The sequence below is a fragment of the Balaenoptera physalus genome, assembly GCF_965194825.1.
Source record: "Balaenoptera physalus genome assembly, chromosome: 1".
NCBI lineage: Eukaryota > Metazoa > Chordata > Mammalia > Artiodactyla > Balaenopteridae > Balaenoptera > Balaenoptera physalus.
Window position 1 is genome coordinate 116,508,665 of NC_138882.1, and position 23,740 is coordinate 116,532,404.

The 23,740-nt window shown below is 40.2% G+C and overlaps 2 long non-coding RNA genes across 4 annotated transcripts in view; both read left to right on the forward strand.

The window, feature by feature from the left end:
- LOC309636563 overlaps positions 1-16,257 on the forward strand; it is a 34,754-nt gene extending 18,497 nt beyond the window's left edge. For all 3 annotated transcript variants that reach the window (XR_014250073.1, XR_014250074.1, XR_014250075.1), the window contains one exon: positions 100-16,257. This is a non-coding gene — a long non-coding RNA (uncharacterized lncRNA). The remainder of the gene's footprint in view (positions 1-99) is intronic.
- The window catches only part of LOC309636613, a 657,692-nt gene that overhangs the window by 46,567 nt on the left and 587,385 nt on the right, over positions 1-23,740 (forward strand). The gene's annotated exons all lie outside the window — the stretch shown is intronic.

Consider the following 23,740-nt stretch of genomic DNA (forward strand, 5'->3'; position numbering starts at 1 on the left):
GAGGTTACCTTGACAGACAAGGAGCACAATTATCACAATATGATGAAAGAGCTTCCGTGAGTATGTATTGCACCGTTAATTACTGTCCTTTTTCTACAGGCTTCTAATGTGAGGAAAAACACGGAATGACAAGTGTGGGAAAGAGCAAGCACTAAATTACTGTCAGAAAAATAAAGGGAGTAGCACAGTGGTGCTCGGTGATTTACGGGGGCAATTAGTCACCACCCCACGGCGCTGCTGAGGACAGCATGGCAGCAGACTCGCCAGGCCCGAGAGGAAGAAGAGGCTTTGCACTGCTCTCCAGACAACTTTTCAAACAACAAGAGAGGATATTTGAGCACATTAGGTTCCATGTCTTCCTTCTGGGTGCCCACCCTTCACATTATTCAACCAACCTAATACATAAACATATTTTTAACACAATATTAACCTGTTCTGTGTGTGTTAAAAAGACCAACTGCAGCTCTTTTCTCTCCCACTGTCCAAAGTAGGTGTTTCCCTATCCCGTAAAAAGCAAAACAAACGAACAAAAAAACCCTTTCCCCACTCACAAATTGTCCCCCTGATGTGTGCCTTCGGTCTGTCTCATTACTTTTGCATCTTGCTACTATGTTCTATATTTGCTCAGAGCCACTGGGTGCTAAGGAATTTGGTCTGCCGCTCCTCCAGGGAAGTTTGGTGAGCTGGTACAAGGAGGTGATAAACAAGGCCATAAAACACAGGATAAATGAAAAAGATACATAAACTTCCTGATACTTTTTTTTTTTTTAGCATCTTTATTGGAGTATAATTGCATTACAATGTTGTGTTAGTTTCTGCTGTATAACAAAGTGAATCAGTTATACATATACATATATCCCCATATCTCCTCCCTCTTGCGTCTCCCTCCCACCCTCCCTATCCCACCCCTCTAGGTGGTCGCAAAGCACCGAGCTGATCTCCCTGTGCTATGCGGTTGCTTCCCACTAGCTAGCTATTTTACATTTGGTAGTGTATATATGTCCATGCCACTCTCTCACTTTGTCCCAGCTTATCCTTCCACCTCCCCATGTCTTCCTGATATTTCTTAACATGTTCTGTAACATACTGTATGTAGTGCCTATGTATATGTGCACAACAAAATAAGCCTGGTAAAATATAATTAATTGGTATGCATGCTTTAATAGGAATTCTTCTCCATCAGAAGAAACCTAGAATGGAAGGCCAGAAAGAACCCAGGAGAGACGAAGACTTTATTGACTAAATGCCATGTCTGTGTAGGGGCAACAGCAAGGCTGTTGAGGTGAACAAATGAAGCTTCATCAGGGACTTAGTGTCCTTCTGTAGTATTACCTAAGAATGTTGCCATCTTATATTTCTGAAGCACTTTATAGTTTACAAAGGACGTTTGGAATTCCTTTTCTCATTTGATCTTGCCTTGGCTTTAGTCAGGGATGCCTGCTCAGTTAGAAACGTGTTCAGTGAGTATGTACACAGCTGGAGAATGTGACCCAACACATGCCACCTTGGCCTGTAAGCTGGAGTTTTAAAGAGGCAGAATCTTATTGATGAGCTGGTGCCGGTATTATGCACCATTCAGCTGGACATTAATTTCTGATAGGGTCATAACTGGGAAAAACTGCAGATTTTACTGGCTACTCTTTTTTATGTTATTAGGGGGCTTTTCCCTCTTGAATTTTATAAGCACAATGTGTCTTTTAAAACAATTAAAAAATAATATGGAGCCCTGGGATTTGATGTAAAATTGCATATTTGTGACTGCAGTGGCCCTGGTTTTCAACTACCCTGTAACACGGAAAGCAAACCCAACTGGAAAGGAGGCAGAGGTGTTTCTCTGCCACATCGCAGGCATATGAAATGAGGTTCTTAATTGAATACCAGAAATGATATAACTTGGAAATTTAACCAAAGATATTTTCCATCAGTGAGACCATTTTAAAACACTTTATTCATTTTTCAGATCTCTTTCTTCCTTTTCCCAACGTCACATTTATAGTCTGGTAGAGGGGCACAATTGGAAAATTATCTATATATAAACAAATGAAATTTAAGATATAAAAATTCTGCAATTCTGATAAATTTTATGTTCACTCTTTCCTTGATCTAAATAGAGTATTCTAAAAATATTACCCATATAGGAGACACATTTTTTTTTAACATCTTTATTGGAGTATAATTGCTTTACCATGGTGGGGGACACATTTTTATATACATGTTATTTTTGTTTAGAAACTGTGAGCTAGTGAAAAGTGAAAATGACCTTGACTATTGTACTTATTTATTGATAGAAATAATAGCCTTTCAATATCTGGATTCAAATATCTTCTCTACTAATCACACAACTTTCATAAATTTCAAAACAAGGATTTGGATTGAATGAAAACAGGAAGCTGGTGCTTCCTATGTGCCCCCTGTATTTGTGTTCATATGGAATATTTACACAATATTCTGACTTGGCTTTAATCTATAATTCCTGGCTATTTCAGTTGCAACTATAATTTTTAGATTAATCGTTATGATTTTGGTAAGGTATACATGAAAAGTTTTATGTTCATGCTTGAAAGGAGGATCATTAAACATTCATTACCACTCAAATTAGTTGTCATGTGCTATATAACAGTAACCCAATATCATCTCACTAATTTAGGTTCAGCAGCAAGTGAACAGCAATATATAGCTCATATCAGTAGAGTAATTTTTGCTGGGGAACAGAGAGAGATGATTTTAAAACCCATTTGACATATTTATGTTGACAAATTATTTAAAGAAATTACAGCTTTGTCAATAAACATGTTTGTATATTGGAATAGGATTGTGTTTGGATTTACTTCTAGCTGTGTAATTATTCTATGATTGTGAAAAACAGTGCTTACTCATATGGTTATGAGTACAAAAATAGAAAATACAAAGGTTGAGATGTTTTCGTCTTTGGCAGACACCTAACCTTGCCAAGAAAAAGCACTTTTCATTGTTGTGAGCAGGCATTGAAATCTTGCTTTTTCAATGAAGCTAGATTGTATAATTTGTTAGTTTTCCCCATATGGTAACAAATTATCCTTAAGGAAAAAAAAAGCAAAAAGTAAAAGAAGCAATGGATTTTTATAAATGTTGTGGGTGAACATACATAGAGATGTCTCTTCAACTCATTTAGGAAAGATGTGAAGTGAAAATTAATAAATAGAAATATATTTCAGTGTAAAAAACATTTTGCTTTTTTCTTTCAAATACCCTGGTATGCCAGTTCACTTATGTGAAGACATTAGGACAGCCACATGGTTCTCTTGACCACATATATGAATCATTCCATAATCCTCAGTAATTTAAGTTGGTTCTTTTTCCATAGAAAGAAAAACCCCATAAATTTGATTCTGATCTCACCTAACTTTAGAGCTTTCTGTCTTAAAGAGTCAAATTGTAGCTGATGAAGACATTTTGCGTTTTTCCACATCGCATCTGGCTTCATAATGATGGTTTATTTTATTTAATTTTTTTTCTGCACAGAGGAGAGGAAGAACATATAGGTCCATGAATCAATCTAGATAATGGGGAAGGCTGAATGTAATAAATAATACAGTAGCAACCCTAAACTAATGAGCTGTTGCTAAGGTACATTTTATAGGCTCATCCTCTATATAAAAAGTCACTAATAACCCCTTGGTGTAATCAGATGATAAAGCTTTGCCATAAGGCAACACCTGTGCAATTAGAACTGCAGATTCTTTTGCACGTTTCATTAATTTCAGGATTTTGTAAAGGCACAATGACGACACTAATAATCTAGTCTACTTGACTCCATGTCTACCAGAAACAAAGTGTCTAATTAGATAAAGGTAATTAATTAGAGATAAATGGAGCTAATCTGGCTCAGTTAACACTAATTCTCTGAATTAAGACATTTTGGGACACCTACTGTCCCGCTGACTTTGATATTTTGCGTTAAGACTAGGTTCTAGAGGAATCAGAAAATACTGGCATTTGAGAATTGAGCAGTCTTTTGATGGCACATTTAGGCATCTGATGTTGAAGGAGAGTTTTCTTTCATATTGTGCCATTTCACCACCTTTCTATTGCTGCTTGAAGAATTCACTTTGTAGTTATTCCAATCTGTGTTAGTCTCCATATAAATTTTAATAACCTTTGCTATCATTTTTATTATCTGTCTAGCCCACCAGTGGAAGAACATTGCAAGTTGTTCCCTCTTAAATAAAGACTTAATTGTTACATTAAGGAAACGTCAAGACTCATCAGCCTATATCTTAAAACTCTGATCCTTTAAAGAGAACAAACACCTAAAATTCTGATCCTTTAATTCTGATTCTTTAAAGAGAACAAACCTCTGCTTTGCCATGTTGGACTGAAGATTCAGTGATGTGGGGGGAAGAGCATGGACTTTGAAGTCGAAAGACCTGAATTCAAATTTCTGCTCTCTTACTAAATGAGTGATCTTAGGAAGATGCTTAACTTTCCTGAGTTCCTTTGTAAAATGGAAATAATACTAACTTTACAGGGTTGTCATGAACAATGAATGTTGTAAAGGTTGGTAATTATACCTGTTAGGCTGAGATTGAACACATAACCTAGCACCATATCTTGATTAACTGTAAGATTAAGTGTCAAAAATGTTAACATTTTGGGGACTTCCCTGGTGGTCCAGCGGTAAAGAATCTGCCTCCCAATGCAGGGGATGTGGGTTCAAGCCCTGCTCAGGGAACTAAGATCCCACATGCCGCGGGGCAACTAAGCCGACACACCACAACTACCGAGCTCACGCTCCTCAACTAGAGAGCCTGCGTGCCGCAAACTACAGAGCCCACGCGCTCTGGAACCTGTGCGCCACAACTACAGAGCCCATGCGCCCTGGAGCTGGCGCTCCACAACTAGAGAAGAGAAAACCCACACACCACAACCAGAGGGAAACCTGCACACTGCAACGAAAGATCCCACATGCCTCAGCGAAGATCCCGCCTGCCGCAACTAAGACCTGATTCAGCCAAAAAAAAAAAGTTACATTTTCATCTTGACCCCATGATAATCTTTGGGCTACATTTATACATGCAGCAAGGGAGAGATGAAGAATTTTCTCCCAAATAGTGAAATTAGGAAACAATCCTCCAAATTCTTTATCTGTCTCGGTTTTTTATACTGCTGTAATTAGCCCTCTTGGCAAGTTGTTCCACCGTCCACAAGGAATGGACAGTTTGCCCCTGAATTGAACTCTGGATGTATGTAGCTTGATATGAAGTGGATGTTTGAATCTTTCTTCTATAATTTCTCTGGGCTATGCCCTTTCTTCTTTCTGGTCGCTGTCCTCACGTTTCTGGTCTACTCCTAGATTGCTCTAATAGTCTCCTAATATCCCTGCTTTCATTTCTTTCTCCTATAATTCAATGTCCTGTAATTCACTGTCACCAACTTAGTCTTCCTCACAGAGCACTTTCCTCATTTTCTCTCTTGTCAAGATCGTAAGAAGATTCCTCGTTAAATTGAGACTATCATGCAGGCAGTCATAGCATCTACATCTGGTCCATATTATTTATCCAGCCTATCTCCTGCCCTCCCTTGCCAGTGATGCCCTTCATTCCAGGCAAGCCGGGCTTACTGTTCTTCACCACTCTTACCTTTCCTTTTATGCTCTTGTCTCTACCTGAAAACCTCTCTCCTCTTCTTTCAAGACTTATTTCAAATCCTGCATTTCCCCTGAGGCCTACCTTGACAACTCTGGCCTACCAAGAGCATTCTCATGTCTGAAGGCCCACGGCAGCTCTCGATGGCACCACACTGATGAGATGTCTTAGGTCAGGAACCGTATCCTATTCTCCTTGTGTGCAAGGCAAACCTTGCCCGCCATCCTCTTCCCCCAACCTTCACACAGTGTGACCCTCCAGGGAACAGAACAAAACAATATACATGTAACTTATCTGTGAGGTGTGGCTTGGCCTGGGCCTTGGCTAGTCAGGTCTACACGACTTCTGAAGTAACCCTGGGGCTCTTTGCCCACTTTGGGTTTGGTTCAGCCCTGTGTTGAGCCTTCCCGTTTGGAGAAAAGATTACCTTGATGAGAGGCTTGACTGTAGTCCCTCAGGTTTTGTGTCTAGCTTGTGGGGTATTAGGAGTTTATAACATGCAGTGAGGGAATGCCAGGAAGTGACTTTTAGTATTTCATGACAATTAGAACATCTAGCAAGCAGTGATACTACTTCTCCAGCAAACATTTCAGAAAGGGCTGAGTGAGCATGGGCTGGATTAGCATTCATTAGAGACCTTTAATGGAGCTTCCTGGTGAATTCTCTATGTAGGAGGTTTTCCATGGAGAGTCCATGCCAAAGAAATTGAAACTTGTATGCATTAGATGCCCAGGTGGACTGATTGTGGTTGTTGATTCTGAGCTTAGCTGTGTGATATGCTTTGCCCAATGAGACAGTAGCAAACATGTAACAGACACAGACTTAAAAAATGCTTGGGTACCAGAGCTTGCTCTCTGGTGGCTCTTGGAAACCTGAGCAGCCCTGTGAATGAGCCCAGGCTAGCCAGCTGGATTGTGACCGACATGTGGTCTAGTATCTCTCTTTCCCCAGCCAAGAGCCAGCCAACCCCAGGAGTCAAATGGCTTAGCTGACAGCAGCTGATTACAGACACATGTGAGTCCAGTTGAGACCAGCAGAACGATACACAGAATTGAACTAAATAGTTACTGAATTAAACCTTACGTTTTGGAGTCATTCAATACACAGCAATAGATAACTGACACATGGGTGTAGGCTATTTCACTGCCTCAACTCAGAAGAAACCCAGCGGACATAAAATGTTTGGTCTCCAATCTTGGGAGATATATACGCAGAAGCATGATGGTACCTTCAAGAGACATAGAGAAGCAAAGAAGCCGTCTCAGTCTTAGGAAGTAAGAAAATGGGTTCAGTTTTTGTCATTTGGGGTTGGTACAGATCAAAGCTCAAGTCAAGACTTCTAGAGAGGTGTTAGTTAGGCTGGAGTTGAAGATCTGTATGCGAGGGACAGCTGAAGTTATAGGATAGGATGAGAATACAGAGAAAGACAACCTGGGGACAAAAATTGGTGGGATTCCTACTGTTAATAACCTGTTTGGAAAGAGACAAAGGAGTCAGAGAAGGAGCGCCAGAGAGTCAGGAAGCCCAGAATTGTGCAGTGGAAGCTCAGGCTGGGAGAACTTCAAGAAGGACTGAGTGGTCAGCAGAGCCAGTTACTAGAAAGGGCAAGCATGGCAATAATAACGACTGATAGTTGAAGCGTAGTTTATAGTTTACAAAGCCCATTTACATCTCATCTCAATCTAGTGTTATAGGTAGATTCAGGGCCATTATCACACGCATTTTGTAGATGACAAAACAGGCACAGAGCCATTAAGTACTTTACAAATATTACCCATCTGGTAAGATGGCAAATTCCCAATGTCTTAAAACGCATTCTGAGAGACCACTGGAACTGTAGTTGAATCTGGCAAGAGGAAAATCAGCAGCAGCCTTGAAAGAAGCAGTTTCAGGAGAGCTGGGGGTAGGGAGGATAGTAGTTGGGTAGGATCAAGATTGCATGGAGATGATATAGAGGATATGCGAGGTAAGGAACAGAACACTGTTGACTTGATAGGAACTTGAGGGGATGCCAGGTTTGAAAGGAAGGGAAGGGTAACAAAAATGAGTTTGCAGATAGAAGGAGAGGGAGAAGTGGAACATCAAAGCAAGAGAGAAAATTTAAAAAGGGAAGACAAAAAGAGAATAAAAATAAAGAGAAAGTAAATGAGAGAAAAATTTTAAAAGCAGTTCCTGAAGGTATAAATGCCAGTATCTCTAGGCGAGCACAGGTGAAGAAAGGGCTTAGACTCAGGAGGGGCTGAGAGACTGGTGGGAAGGAGAAGAGAGGGAGATGACAGGCAGAGATTTTTAAGGTAGAGAGGAGGGAATCTTCAAATCCTGAGATAACTTTCACTCCAGGAAGAGCAGTTTGCCATCTCAGGGAGTGACATGCATCTACCTCTATGATGAGACAACTGAAAGATGTCTGGAACTGCCTTCATGAAGCAGATTGTCCTTCCCAGCAGAGATATTTAATCTTGTGATGGAAAAAAAGTTTTCTTACGATAAGGCCCCTGCATGACTACTGTAAGTGTGTGTGCGTGCGTGTGTTCATGTGCGTGTGTGCACACTGGGCAAGAGAGAGGAAGTCTGGGATCTGGGAGACAGGGCCCAGAAAGTAAGGGGCATCAAACTAGTTAGTTATTCACTGCTTTGCCTGGGACCCAGGGAGGTCCTGAGAGGTGAGCAGATGCCCTCTAACATGGAGGAGATCCTGATAAAAAACACCTTCTTACCCAGTTCTTGGAAGTTTATCATCATGACTACCTTCCAGTGACTCAAGGCTTCTGATTACTGCTTCAAGACAGGTGCTTCTGGGAGGAGTAGCCCACTACATCTTAGGGTTTACTGGACTTCCTGAGAACAACTTTTGTTATATGATGAGGATGAGGACAGACGGGGAAGAGCTTGCCTCTGGATGTAAACAGAATATAGAAAGAGAACAGAAATCACCCAAGCCTACTACACTCTTCACATCCTACTGCTCATGCGAGAAGTTCTGTGCATGCTCCCAAATCTCTCTCACCTTAACCCCCAATACCAGCATAATCACTACTCTCTCCAGATGCCTCACTGCAAGGTGCCTGGTACATCGCTGGTGCTCAATAAATATATGGATGAATGAGTGAATAGCTTCTCAACTGGTCTGTTCATTCAGGTGTGGTCCCTGCAGCCCATTTGTCAGCATGCTGCTTTCCTAATAATCCTTCTAAAGCCCAGTTTGATCTATTTAAAATCTTTCATGGCACCATGTTACTTACAGGATCAGGTCCAAACTACTTAGTTTGGAAAACAAGGTCCTTTGTGATACAACTCCTACAGCCTCTCCCCTACCCAATCTGGCATCTCACAGAAAGTCCCACGTGTGCAGGTACACATTGACACCGCCCCCCCCCAGGCTCAATCCAACCAGACTGAACTGCTTCTAGGTCCATGTTCTCCTGAGATGTTTATACTATACGTTGTCTGAGTTGTTCCTTCCTGGAACACTATCTACCCTATCATGTGTCCACCTGGTAAACGTCTACATGTCCTGTCAAGGTCAGTTTAAATGACTCCCTCCTCAATGAAGCTTTCATGAGTTCCTAAACTGAGGTACCAGTTTCTTATAATTGCCCTCCCTGTATCTAGCTCTGTAATTGTACCAGTCACAACTGAATGGCATTTATTTGTGGGCATGAATATCTCTCCACCATTGATATCTTATCATCATGACCACTTAGATCTTGTCATTATATCTTCATACCAGGCATCTAATATGCTCTTAATAAATGTTTAATTGAGAATTTAGACTGAGACTGCTTAAGGCCAGATTCCTTTTCTTCTCCCTTTTTTCAAAAAATTGTCCTGGTATAGCATTATCTCAGTTACTTTCTTTGTAAAATAAGAGCATAAGTAAAACTATGAGTCTTTTTTAGATTGTCTAGCTGAACATCTGGCCCCAGAGCGAAACCCTCCAAAGGGCCATCCGCTTCCACTCTCTGCCTCTGGAAATGCCCTCAAGCCACATGTCCAGTGCCTGGGAGGGTGCAGCAGGTACCTGCACCCTTCCCCCTGCAGAGGCTGTTGGGCAGAAGGCAGCCTTTGTTTCTCCCAGGAGTGTGCTTCGACATTTATTTGCATCTGGCCTTGGAGGGGCAGGCAAGTGAGGCCCACTAGAAGAATGCACCGTAACTATGAGAATCCTACCCATGACATCATTTCTGCTTCGCCTTGTCTTGGAGGCTTTCGTTTGCTGTTCACTTCCATTATTTCCAGGCGGGCTTCCTTGTGATGTAAGTTCAGTCTATTATCTGGCCCACATCCAGAGAGTTTACAGACACAACTATTTTCTAAAGCAGCCCAACAAGATGTCGCCAGAATAGAATCTCTATCCTTAAAGACAGGAGTAAGTTTTCCATTCTCCTCTAGGTTTCCTAAGAAGCTAGAAGGCTGGCTTTGATGTGACCTACATATTCTAGTGCCTCTTTAGGAAGGCGTGCTCACTCTCCACATTATTCACAGAGACAGTCAGCTTTTCAAATGGGACACTGAAGCAAAATAAATAGCACAGAGGTAGACAAATGTCAGCAACCACTGCCGTCAGCCTCGCAAGATCAAGTTCTGAATTCTCTTCCACGGGGCAACTTAATCCCTCTTACATCTGAGAGTGAAGTTACCGAAGGGAGCAGAATCCTAGCTACCTAATCAAACTGTGTGCTAGGAGCCGAAGCCACTGCTTCCTGGATGATTTCCACAGAACCAGGTTCTTTCATCCATCCTAGTACAGACATGTGCTTCAGTGAGCAGCAAGTGTCTTCCCCATTGGGGTGGACTGACATTATCAAGGGCCAAGTTTTAAAGGCCAGAAAATGCCTGAATCTTGAAACCTGCTGAGACAACTGAGTCAAGGCCCCGAACACTGGATTAGGGCTCAAACGACCTTTTGGTTTGGGTTTAACAATTTTTTTTGTCATGTCCTGTCAATTATTATAGAGGACCTGTGATTCAGTTATATCCTATTACGAAGTGAATATTCCTATTGAGCTATTGGTTATTTAACAAGACACACACATCTGGCAGAAACAAAGGGTTTATCTGAAATATTTCTTCAAGGAGAAAAAATACATTCTCTTTCTAGCACGCTGAAAGAGTTCACATTAAGTATTCTTCTCATAGGCCGGCCAAGGAAGGGAAAGCATTGTTGTGAGAGAAATTTAACTGCATTGCAGTTGCCAAATATTTAATACTTTAAAGAGGAAGTTCTAAAATTTAATAGTTGATTTTATTATTACTCTTTGGATATAATTAACTAGGGATGCACTTTAAACTGCTCTGTTCTGGCTATTGAAATGGATTTTATGGTTTACACTGGGGGAAAAAAAAATTCGGTCAGACCACGGGCTGCTCCCTTGGTGCGCATTATTAGTCTTCTTAGAGACAAGCAAGCAATTTTGCTGTCATTGGTCTTGTTCAAATAGAGTATGTTTACCTATGCAATACTCTTGGGAAAGGGTGTCAAAAAAGGATCACCAGTTAGTGGCTGACATAGCTCCTGCATACATGTCGAAAAAGCTCCTCAAATAGCAAATGAGCACATATATTTCATTTTTTATGTGGCTGATAAAACGTTATATCATTAAGTGAAAAGAACATATTTGTCCCTCCAAGTTCAGTTTAGACCTCACTTTCACTTCTAATACAAATGAGGGCCTTGCGGCTCCACAGAGCGTGCTCTATAGACACCATACAGCCGTTCAGGACTCGAGGGAAAGCAGGTCTTTACACACTGAACGCCAACTCTTTTATGGGCTGTCGGGCATATTTCCCATCAGTTCCCAGATATTGAAGTACTAAGTGGGCTACACCGAAAGCTGAGTCTTTCTGAATGTTTAACTTTGTATTGTTATATTTCAAACGCCAAATTCTCCTCTCTGCTCCATCAAATCTACGCGTCCATTCACTCGTTTATTCAACAAATAAATATTGAACAACGAATGACAAATATGCAACAGGCACTAATCTGGGCTCTTGCAAAAAAGTGTACAAAACAAACAAGGCACCTGCCCTCAAGGAACTTACAATCTTGTGAGGATGATACATGAATAAGGAAGCAAAAAATCTGATCACAAATCAGAAATGCTATGGAGAAAGACTTAGTGCTGAAGTCAGAGAGAACTTCAGCACTAAATCTTGGTTTTCTCATGTATAAGTTGTAAATAATGAGACCTACTATATAGAGTTTGAAGATTAAATGAAACAAGACAGTGTAGATACATTTCTTAATGCTGCGCTCAGTATGAGGCAGGAGATCAACCATATAATTGAATACATGGGGAGGGTCTGTGGCGTGTTTGTCGGTGACTTGAAGATTGGGTAAGGGTTCCCCAGGGCTGAAATTCAGCCTTCACATTTTAAGACCATGTCATAGAGAACTAGGAACTAGTCATTCTTGCCATTTATTTGGAAGCATAAGCATGACAGTTTACCAGTTAGTTTCTCCTGAAGTATTCACCTGGTGTTTTGCTTACAAATTCTTTCAGCTCCTTTGAATGGCATAGTTGTCCTTGGGGGCCTTTTCAAGAAACCTCTCACAGTAGAGACGTACCCTCTCACTCCAGTTTTATTGGAAGTGTAGATTCTTTTATAAAGCACCTGATTCCTAGGGTTCTTTTTCACCTCCTGAGATCTAGAGAGATCCTTGACTTGGGATATCCTACTTACCAGAGATCTATTAACCATTTGCTATGCATCCAGATTTAATTTAATCCTTAAACAGCCTTGTGAGGTGTGTATTATCATTTGCATTTTTTAAAGATGAAGAAACAGGAGCTCAAGGAGGTTAAGTAGGTTGCTCAGGGTTATAAAGCTAAAAAGTGATATAGACAGAATTATTTTATTAATTCATTTATTGAGTTGAGTACCTGCTATGTTCCAGGCCTATCCTGGGTTGGGTGGTAATGATATACCATTGAAGGAACATGTGGGGAAAACGGACAGTTAAATAAGAAGTGTGAGGGTGCTGTGAAGGAGAGACAGAGGAGAGGGAACGTGTGACGGGGGGACCTACATTTGTAGGCTTCTGTGAGGAACACCTTTGAGATTCAAAGGGTGATATAGGCAAAAGAGTGTTTGGGGCGATGCGTGGTCCTAGGCTGGGGGACAGACTGTCCTAGGCAGGTGGAACAGCATGTACAAAAGCCCCGAGGCAGAAAAGAAATGATGTGTCTTCAAGGAACTGCAAAAAGGTAATTGTGCTTTGACTTTAAAGACCGAGGGAGACTGACATAAGATGAAGATGTTGAGGAAGGTTAGGGACCAAATCACACAGGACCTGGTTGGCTTCGTTAGGGGTATGGACTGTATCCTAATCTCAGTAAGAAGTCATTAAAGGACTTTAAGCTGGGAAGTGATTTAATCTCATTTGAAGTTTTTTAAAAGAGCATACTGACTGCTTGTGGAGAATGGAATGAGAAGGGGGACAACTGAAAATCAGGAAAACTAATTAGGAGGCTGTTGCAATAGTCTAGATAGAAAATAATGGTAGTTTAGGGTGGTGGAGACAGAGAGTAGTGAATGGATTCAAGAGATTTTAAAGAGGTAGACCTTTTGATTGGATCATTTGGGATGCTTGCAATTTCAACTAATAGAAACTGACTTAGAGAGTAGAATGAATTTATTGGCTTTTGTAACTGTAATATGCGGAGGTAGGGCTGGGTTCAGGCGAAGCTCAATGAAGTCTCCCTGGGACTGGTTTCTGTCTGACCCTCTGCTTTACCTTCTGCCATATATGCTTTACCATAAGGGGCCTACCCTTATGCTCCCGAGGTGGCTGCCAGCAGTTCCAAGGCTACATGCTTCTTCTCTTACATCCTGTTTGGAAAAGAGAGTATCTTTGTTCCAGCATTCCCAGCAAACATCTCGTCTCACTCTGATTGGACCAACTTAAGTCTCATGTACATTTCAAAACCAGTTATTGGGACTCACTCAGAAGATGGAAGGCTCTGACTGACTGAGCCTGAGTCATGAGCTCTGCTCCTAGAGCTGTGGGGTCAGCTTTCATGAAATCATGTGGTTCAGCAAATGGAAATGGAGACTGTTGAGAAGGGAGAAGGGAGGAATATATGCTGGGAGCCAGTTAAGGTCTTCTCTGTTAATGGGTTGAAAGTCAGGTTTTAGGGAAATGAGGGTCAAGGATGCACTATGGTCATATTGCTCATTTAGATGGGGAACAAGAGAGGCAGGTTTGTGGAGGAAGATGATGAGTTCAGGTGTGGTCGCAGAGCCTGAGAGACATCCAAACAGAGATGTCCGTCAGGAAGTTGGATGGGCCAGACTATAGCTCAGAAGGGTGGTCCTGGCTGAAGACAGAATGAATGACCTGTTGTTGTGTGTTGTTGACTGACCTGATCCCAAAACTTGTGACCTTAATCTGAAGGCATATTTTACATCATTTTTGAAATCTGTTTGATTCCCACAGGAACTTTCAGTGCAGGGGATGTTTAATCACATAGTAGTTATATATTATATATATTCTTTTAATGCTTACACCTATTGCTTTCCCATTTTATAGAGGTGAAAACTGAGGCATAGAAAGGTTACATTGAAGCTCCTAGTGCTAATGAAGAGTAGCCAAGAAAGTCTGGCTCCAGACCCCTTAATCTCTGTACATACTATTCTGCTCTAGCTGTGGAAACAGGAGGGGGATGGCTAAGATGATCAGTTAGTCGGGTTCTTACACGAAGCAATATGGTTGCCCTTCAATTCCTGCTGGTATGCTGGTCTTTGGAACTGAACTGCTTCTGAGGGGCACAGCCCTAGAGGTGAGCATTCCAGTTTGTGGTGATCATCTTGGACCCCAGCATGGCAAGTGGGGATAGGAGTCTTCATTGTCAGAGACGTGAAACAGCTGAGCAAACCAAATGACATGAAGGTTTTTAAAATGAGGGTATTATGATAGGGGATTCTGGGCCTCTAGAACCTTCTTTTGCCCCATTCTTGCTAAATCCTCATTCTTCTAAACCACTTTTGACAGCACAACAGAACTGGGAAAGGCTGAAGTGAGAATGTATGCTTCTCTGACTTTTTCCTTAAGCAAAATAGAAATGATAGTTCTTTTCTGTCACGTCTTATTTTCTGTGCCTCCTTGTTCCCATTAGAATGGATAATTAAGAACTAAGGATAAATCCTCTTTTTTGTTTAAAAACTCTTTTTCCACCGAAGCATAATATCCATAGTTTTTCCTCCCCGATGAATGATATAAACAAGCAAGCAGAAAACAATCCCACACCGTGTATTGAAAAAGCAAACCTCTGAACTACCCACATTATTTAGTGAGAGGATATTTTTTCCCCTGAATCAGATGTTGATCATAATGGTCAAAATAATCCTTGGCACTTTCTCTAAGCTTGCTCATTATCATTCAATATGTTCAACAGAATTATTAAATTTAAAATAATATGGTGCACCTGGTTGAGATGACGGTGAGAGATTTGGCTTCCTGTCTGTTCGTTAAGGATGAATTCAGCCCAAGGGTGTACTATGAACTTGGCAAATAGCATTATAATAGTGAGAGAATATTGCCTATTGGGTAGCAGGAGTTGATGATTAAATTTAAGTGTGTACTGTCCACATAAAACAAATAATGCTCTTTTTTTTAAACTTTTACTGTGAACATTCATCACTGGTGCCGAAGATGCGCAGTTGCTAATTATTGTGTTTTTAACTTGTAATATACTGTAAATTTTATATAATACTACTGTGACCTTATACAGAATAGAAAAGATGACAGGAGGCCTATAATTATTGTATGGGGAAGAAATGCCTGTAATTATCTACTATTTTTAGGACCAGCGTGCATGGCCTCTTAATTTACATAAGCTTTAGACATTCACACATTTTCTGTCTTTGCCTGTGGATGATAAATTTTGCTCAAATGAAATCAGAAGACATACCGTTAGATGAGGAGTTAGCCGACTGGGAGCTTGATTACAATGAACAACACAAGCTTTGGTGCCAGCTAAAAAAGGGGGCATTTATTTGGATGGGATTTGTTTAAGGCAAGATTCAAAACATTAAAAAAAACACACCATATTACTATATTGGGCATGATAACGTGTGATTATTTTTTAGAGAACTGGTTAAATTATCTTGTGGAAAAGCATTAACCTAACAAAGAGAAAACCTCTAGGATATTTATCACATGGAGGGTGATTATGACAGCATGCTCTTATTAGAGATGAATATTTTGTGCTCATTAAGGTTACCCCCTTGAGTGCTCAAGGATGCAAAGTGCATTGCAGTGAAGTACTATAGTTCTATTGTCCTGTGACCAGTTGCTGTTGGCTGGGAGGGTTTCATTCCAAATTAAGGGGACTCTCTAAAAGACCCAGCCCTGGCAGTGCCTGTATTTGAGCCACTGGGCAAATGGAAGAGACTGGGAAGTTTTCAATTCAAACACTCCAGGGATTTATCTGCAAGAATTGAGAGTGGTATCAAGAACCCTCTGGTCTCCCAGTGAGGGATAGCAGGTGGGAAGGGTGTGGATGGACTTGGTCCCTGAGAAGCCCCACTTGAAGGAAATACAATACAGGAGATTCTACACCAAAACTATAGGCAAACTCAAACTCAACTCCCTACTTTATGAAGGGGTTTTTCACTATAAAAATAATTTTAAATGATTTCCCCCAAAATAGCAAGTTTTCCTGAAGCACATAACAGGTAACTCTTTTGTCTTATTCACTTCTTAGAAAATGATTATTACTTTTATTAGCTTACTGGAAATTACACATATGTAATTAAATTTAAAAGGCTGCATATGATTGTTAAAAAATATCATAAGAAAGATGAAACTTCACCCCAACCCCTCCCTTTCCCTCAAATTTTAGAATCTAAAGTATGGCAGAAAAGCAAGTTAAAAGTTTGGTTGGTTGGTTTATTGGGATTTTAAATGACCATGTAATAGATAATCCAAACGATCAAGAGTTGGCAGGATGTTTAGGTATGCATCATGTCCAAGGGCTCAGAGCCCGTAGTATTCCTAACTATACCATACTCATGGGCTAGTCAGTCTAAGGTTTTGCAAAATATGTATCTTTAAAATACAAGGACTGGGACTTCCCTGGTGGCACAGTGGTCAAGAATCTGCCTGCCAATGTAGGGGACATGGGTTCGAGTCCTGGTCCAGGAAGATCCCGCATGCCCCGGAGCAACTAAGCCTGTGTGCAACAACTACTGAGCTTGTGTGCTGCAACTACTGAAGCCTGTGCACCTAGAGACCGTGCTCCACAACAAGAGAAGCTACCACAGTGAGAAGCCTGCGCACCGCAACGAAGAGTAGCCCCTGCTCGCCGCAACTAGAGAAAGCCCGCACGCAGCAGCAAAGACCCAGCGCAGCCAAAAATAAATAAATAAATATTTTTAAAAAAATAAAATAAAAGGACACTTTTTAAAAATATAATCACAATACTATTATTACACCTAAAAAAATTTAACAATTCCCTAACACCATCAACTATCAAGTCAGTGTTCAGATTTCTCTGATTACTTATAATTTTTTCTGCCTTTGGTTTATTATTATTATTATTATTATTACATTTCATTTGTTTGAATCAGGATCCAGAGAAGGTTCACGTATTGCTTGGTGATTAAGTCTCTTAATCTATAGGCTCCTCTTCCCGTTCTTTTTTTTCCCCTTTGTAAATTATTTGATATAGAAACCCATTCATTTGTCCTGTAGAGTTTCCATATACTGGACATCATTACTAATTGCATCCTTGTGGTACCACTTACCATATTCCTCTGTCCCCTGTATTTCCTATGAGCCACTTGTTAGATCTAAAATTCAATTAAATTCAGATTTGGATTTTTGGCAAGACTGCTTTATAGATGGTATTGTGTTCTATCAGTAGACACATAATGTCTACCTCTTTTTTTGTGTCTCTCTATTTGTGATGTTAGCAATTGTTGACTATCATAGTTTAAATCCATTATTTTATTGAGAATTGCAAAATGGTGATGATTCTATCATTTCATTACCATTTTTAAACTAGACTACTTCTATAGTAAGAAACATTTCTTCATCAACTGTTTGGTTACCCAGAATATGACTGGTTTGACCAAAATTCCATTTGCAGGCTTCTCTTTCTTTGTGGAAAAAAATCTTGGAGTTTTGTAGATGTAGAAATCTTCGAGGGGTTTCAGTGAGTTGCTGGCGTGTAAACATCAGCCTAGTGAATAGGTCCCTTCCACACACTCGGACAATCATGTATTCTCCTTGGGGATGATGAATCCAACCCCCTTCTCGCTTTATTTGCCATTATTTCAACATTTGAAATGGCGACGATTGTTTCTCTGACCTATAGTGGAGTTGCCTTTGTACCTGCCTATCCTTCTATTGGATGTAGATAACTTGAGGGCAAGGTCTCTGTCTGATTCTTTATTTTTTAAATCTTTCACATGCAATGTAGTACTTGACACACGGTAAGAATTCAGTAAATATATGTTGTCTAATAGAATAAATGAATGGTGAAGTCTTGGGGAAAGCCTTGTTAGTGCCATGCTGTTGGGGGATCATGGTCAGTATGGTCTGGTAGAAAGTATATTAGTCTGGGATTCAGCTGGACCCTGGCTCAAGTCAAAAGTCTTCAACTTTTTGTTATTAGTCAAAATGCCCCCAGTTTCTGGTGTGTAAAATAACACCTACCTACCACTCTCACAAGGTTATTGTCAGGGTTAGCAATCCAGTAGGCAGCTGTGATTTAAGGGCGAGAACTTGGCAGCCAAACAGAGACCAGCATGCGCAGTTAGTCCCCACTATTTTCCTTTCTTCCCTGAGAAGTCATCTGTAAAATTACAGTAACAATACTTGCTTCTCTGGGCTTTGGTAAGAATTAAGGTATGTTAAGTAAACCGTTAGTAAAAAAATTTGGGTTATTTTTATGTGAAATTGCTTTGGTAAATTAGAAATACTGTGCAGATTAAAACGTTAAAAGTTATGTTTCCCATGACCTTTATATTCTCAGTCTTTGGAACTGTCTTCCTCTTCAAGGTACTTTAGAAGTGATTAAAAAGATGGAATCGTTGTTTTAGTTCTCACCAGCTGAGGCTCGTCACTGTCAGGCCAGGCTGGGTGGCTTGCTTTCTCTGGCCTGGCACTGGCTGAGAGCTGGCTGGAGGAAAGGCCCCGGATGAAAATGTCCCGGCAGTGAGAACATTAACACCCATTCCTGAGCCAGGAGGTAGGTGTTAATGTCTCTAGCTGGATTCCTAGCAGCGGGGATATTTAACGCCTTCCTAGGATCCAGGAACCAGGCACCCTCTCTTCAAACCTAATTTGGCAGGTAAAAGGGAGAGAGAGCATTTCCAGTTGACCAGTTGAAGAAGTACAGAAAGCTCTGTGCCACAAAGACAGAAGCCAGTTATTGAAAGATAAACCCTAAATGGAGAAGGGGTCTTCTTTAATTGGGTTGTCTGGAGTATGACTCTGGTGAGACTTTTCCCAACAAACTTCGCCCAGTATGGGCAGGTGGGGATGTTCGGAAAGTAGTGGCTCTAGGACAGGGTCAAGATGTATAAAGTGCAGGACAGGTTGGAAATCCATGTCAGCATGCAGCCTAAAACACGATACTGTGACCAGCATAGTTGCCTGAGTGATTCTGTTCCTAGGAGGACCAGGAGTTCCTTTCTGGGGGTCAAGGTTTAAATGGGGGAACTCAGAGGAACAAATTCCTCAGGAGGAAGAACAGAGTGCCTCGACCAAGTTGCCCTTTGAAGCTGAGCCCAATTAGCTTGGGTTCAATTTGTAGGAGGCTACGGATATCTTAGCCACAAAGTTCATAGTGGAAGTCAGGCCATGCTAAGAATTAATAAAAACTTCCTTTTTTTTTTTTTTTCCTCAGAGTTTGACTGATAGCAGAGGTGAATTTGACTTAGACTGAGCTTGAAATGTACTTGTTTCCTCTCCAAACCTGAGGCCCATTTGCACAACAAGCAAAAAGACAAGGTAAACAACTTCTGTTTAGACTTTCCAAGGTCTATTTCTCTGGATGACATAGAAAGAACTCTATGACACCACCTCACCCAGGAGTGAACCCAAACTCTGGGGTTCCTTTCAACATCCCAAAAGGGTCACTTCTTTGAAATGTGATGAATTCCTGGAATGACTTTCTCATTTAAATTACATGGATATCAGAGAAGCCCAGGCCAGGAGGTGAAGCAGAGCAAACTCACAATCTTTAACTACAAAAGAAAATGCATATTTTTGATGAGGCTGCCCTGGCTGCCTTCTCAGGCTTAGAATGATGTTTTCTTCCCCTTTTTGCCTACGAGGAATGTTGTAAGTAGGCATAAACAAATGCCTTCATTATTTATCCTAGTCGTGCTGCACTAAATCACTCCAAACATGGGAAATTTGCTATTTTGTTTGGCTGGCAATTGCTTAAGCTAATAGCCTATGAGAGTCTTCCTTGGGGTTAGCACTTGGAATTATCCTAGTGCAAGTGAATACCCATCGGACTGAAGGTTGCTACAAAAACTAAAGCCATGAGATGGGGTAAAAAAATCCCTCCACTGCCCTGACCTCTGACACCTTGCAGCCCAGGTTCTATTGTGAATGTAAGGACAATCACCTCTCCACTGGGGCTGTGGCCAAGTGTATTATCACGGAGTCCTGAGTGAATGTCTCTCTTGGAAATCAGCCCGATGAAGAGTCTTCTTTCCAAATTTTCTTCAGAGTGATCATCCCTAATATAGAAGAAATGGTAAAGAGCAGCAGGTTTTCCAAATGAAAACTTTGGCTTGGTTGATTGTCAAATACTGTGTTTTGTGCCATGCTGAGCTGTCATTGAACACTCTGTCACCACATCCCTTTCATGAAATTCCCAGAGACTAAGCTAGAGATCCAGATGGAGTGGACATCTAGCCATCTGTCCCCAAGCCAGCAACATTCCTGATTCTCCTGCTTCTGTCAATGGCACCATTGTCCTAATTATCTGGGCCCAGGGACACCTTTTCCTGAAGAGTCATCCTTTACTGTTCCTTCCAAATATGGTTGGGTCTTTTCTCTCCCACTGGCATCACCCTAGTACAGGCGCACAACCCCAAATGACCATATGCATCCCAACTCATCTTTCTGCCACCACAAAGGGAACAGAGTGCCTTCATATTTATTTACTTATGTGGGCTGGGTACCGTGCTAAGTATTTTACATAGGTCATTTTATTTAATGCAGACAACCATGCTGAGAGGTAAGTACTGTTTTTATGCCAATTTTCAGGTACCTTGCTCATGGTCACAAGGCAAGGAATTTGCATCCAAGTGTTGTAAACTGTTAGCATTTATGGCCCCAATTCTTCATCCCTTCCTGTATCCTTGTCCTTTACCATGTGACTTCACAGTTCCCCTGTGAAGAGGTGGACTCCGATTCCCCCACCCCTTGAGGCTGAGCTCAGCCATGTGACTTGCTTTGGCCAACAGGATGATAGCAGATGTCATACAAGCAGAAGCTTAAAGAAATGCTTGCACATTTTTGTTTGCATTCTTGTTCTCTACCATAGCCACAAAGAAAAATGTCCAGGTCAGCCTGCTGGAGGTGAAAGACCCATCGATTAGATTCAGGTCACCCCAGTTGTCCCAGCCTTGACCACCTTAGATCAGAATATAGCCAGCCAAGCTGCCTAGGCGTCAAAATTCATTACACAATAACTTTTCATCATATTTCTGTTAAAAAAACAACCTACCAACCAGTTAATCAGCCTACCCATTCTTTTTTGATAACTCCATCACTTCAGAAATCAATGAAATTGAAAACAGGAAATCAATAGAGAAACCAACAAAACCCAAAGCTGGTTCTTTGAAAAGATCAATAAAGTTGATGAGCCTCTAGCCAGACTGACTAAGAAAAAAACAGAGAAGACACAAATTGCTAATATTAAAAATGATAGAGGAGGAATAACTATACATCCCATGGACATTACAAGGATAGTAAAGGAATTCTATGGACAACTCTACACCCACAAGTTCAATGACCTAGATGAAATGGACCAATTCCTTAAAAGACACAATCTGCCCAAACTCACACGAGAAGAAATAGACAATCTGAATTAGAATATATCAGTTAAAGAGACTGAATCAATAATTAATAACCTTCCAAAACAAAAAGTACCAGGCCTGGATGGGTTCATTAGTGAGTTCTACCAAACATTTAAAGAAGAAATGATACCAATGCTCTACAATATTTTCCAGAATATAGAAGCAGAGAGGATGCTTCTAAACTCATTCTATGAGGCCAGCATTACCTTAATACCAAAACCAGACAAAAACATTATAAGAAAAGAAAACTGCAGACCAACATTATTCATAAACATGGATGCAAAAATCCTCAGTGAAATATTAGCAAATAGAATCCAACAATGTATTAAAAGAATCCTATACCATGACCAAGTGGGATTTATCCCAGGTATGCAAGGCTGGTTCAACATTCAAATATCACTTAATGTAATCCATCACATCAGTAGGCTGAATAAAAAAAAAATCACATGATCATATGAATAGATGCAGAAAAAGCATGTGGCAAAATCTATCATCCTTTCATGATAAAAAAAAAATTCAGAAAACTAGGAATAAAGGGAACTTCCTCAACTGGATAATGAATATTTACAAAAAAAAAAAATAAAACCTACAGCTAACATCATACTTAATGGTGAGAAACCTGAAACTTTTCTGTGAAGATCAGGAACAAGACAAGGATGTCCCCTCTCATCACTCCTTTTCAACATATTACTGAAAAATCCTGGCTAATTCAATAAAACAAGAATAGAAAATAAAAGGTGTACAGATTAGGAAGGAAGAAATAAAATTGTCTTTGTTCACAGAAGACATGATCATCTATGTAGAAATTCTGAAAGAACTGACAAAGAGAAAAGCTCTTGGAACTAGTAAGCACTTGTAACAAAACTGCAGGGTACAAGGTTAACATATAAAAGTCAGTCACTTTCCTATATACCAGCAATGAACAAATGGAACTTGAAATAAAAAATACACTACATTAGCACCCCCCAAAATGAAATGAGATACTTAAGTATGAATCTAACAAAATATGTACAAGGTCTATATAAGAAGAACTACAAGACTGCGAAGAAAGATGATATCAAAAAAGAATGCAGTAAGTAGACAGCAATTCCATGTCATGGGTAGGAAGATTCAATATTGTCAAGATAGTTCTTTTCAACTTGATCTATAGATTCAATGCAATCCCAATAAAAATTCTAGCAAGTTATTTTGTGGATATTAATAGACAGATTCTAAGATTTATATGGAGAGGCAAAAGACCTAGAATAGCCATCACAATATTAAAGGAGAACAAAGCTGGAGGACGGACACTGCCCAGCTTCAAGACTAATTATGAAGCTACAGTAATCAAGACAGGATGGTACCAGTGAAAGAACAGACAGATCAACGGAACAGAATAAAGAGCCCAGAAATAGACCCACACAAATATAGTCAACTGATCTTTGGCAAAGGAGTAAAGGCAATACAATAAAGAAAAGATAGTCTTTTCAACAAATGGTGCTGGAACAACTGCACATCCACATGCAAAAAAATCAATATAGACACAGACCTTACCCCCTTCACAAAAATTAACTCAAAATGGATCTTAGACATAAATGTAAAACACGAAACTATAAAAATCCTAGAACATAACATAGAAAATCTAGATGACCTTGGATTTGGTGATGACTTTTTAGATACAAAACCAATGGCATGATACATGAGAGAAAAAAATTTTAAGCTGGCTTTCATTAAAATTAAAAAAAAAAAAACTTTGGTCTATGAAAGACAAACTGAAAAGAATAAGAAGAGAAGTCTCACACTGGAAAAAAATTTGCAATAGACATATCTGATAAAGGATTGTTATCCAAAATACATAAAGAACTTATAGAATTCAACAATAAGAAAACAAATAACCCAATTAAAAATGGACCGAAACCTTAACAGACACCTCACCAAAGAAGATATACAGATGGCAAATAAGTATATGAAAAAATGCTCCACATCATGTTATTAGAGAAGTACAAATTAAAACAACAATGTGATGCCATTACACACCTATTAGAATGGCCAAAATCCAGAACACTGATAACACCCAATGCTGGTGA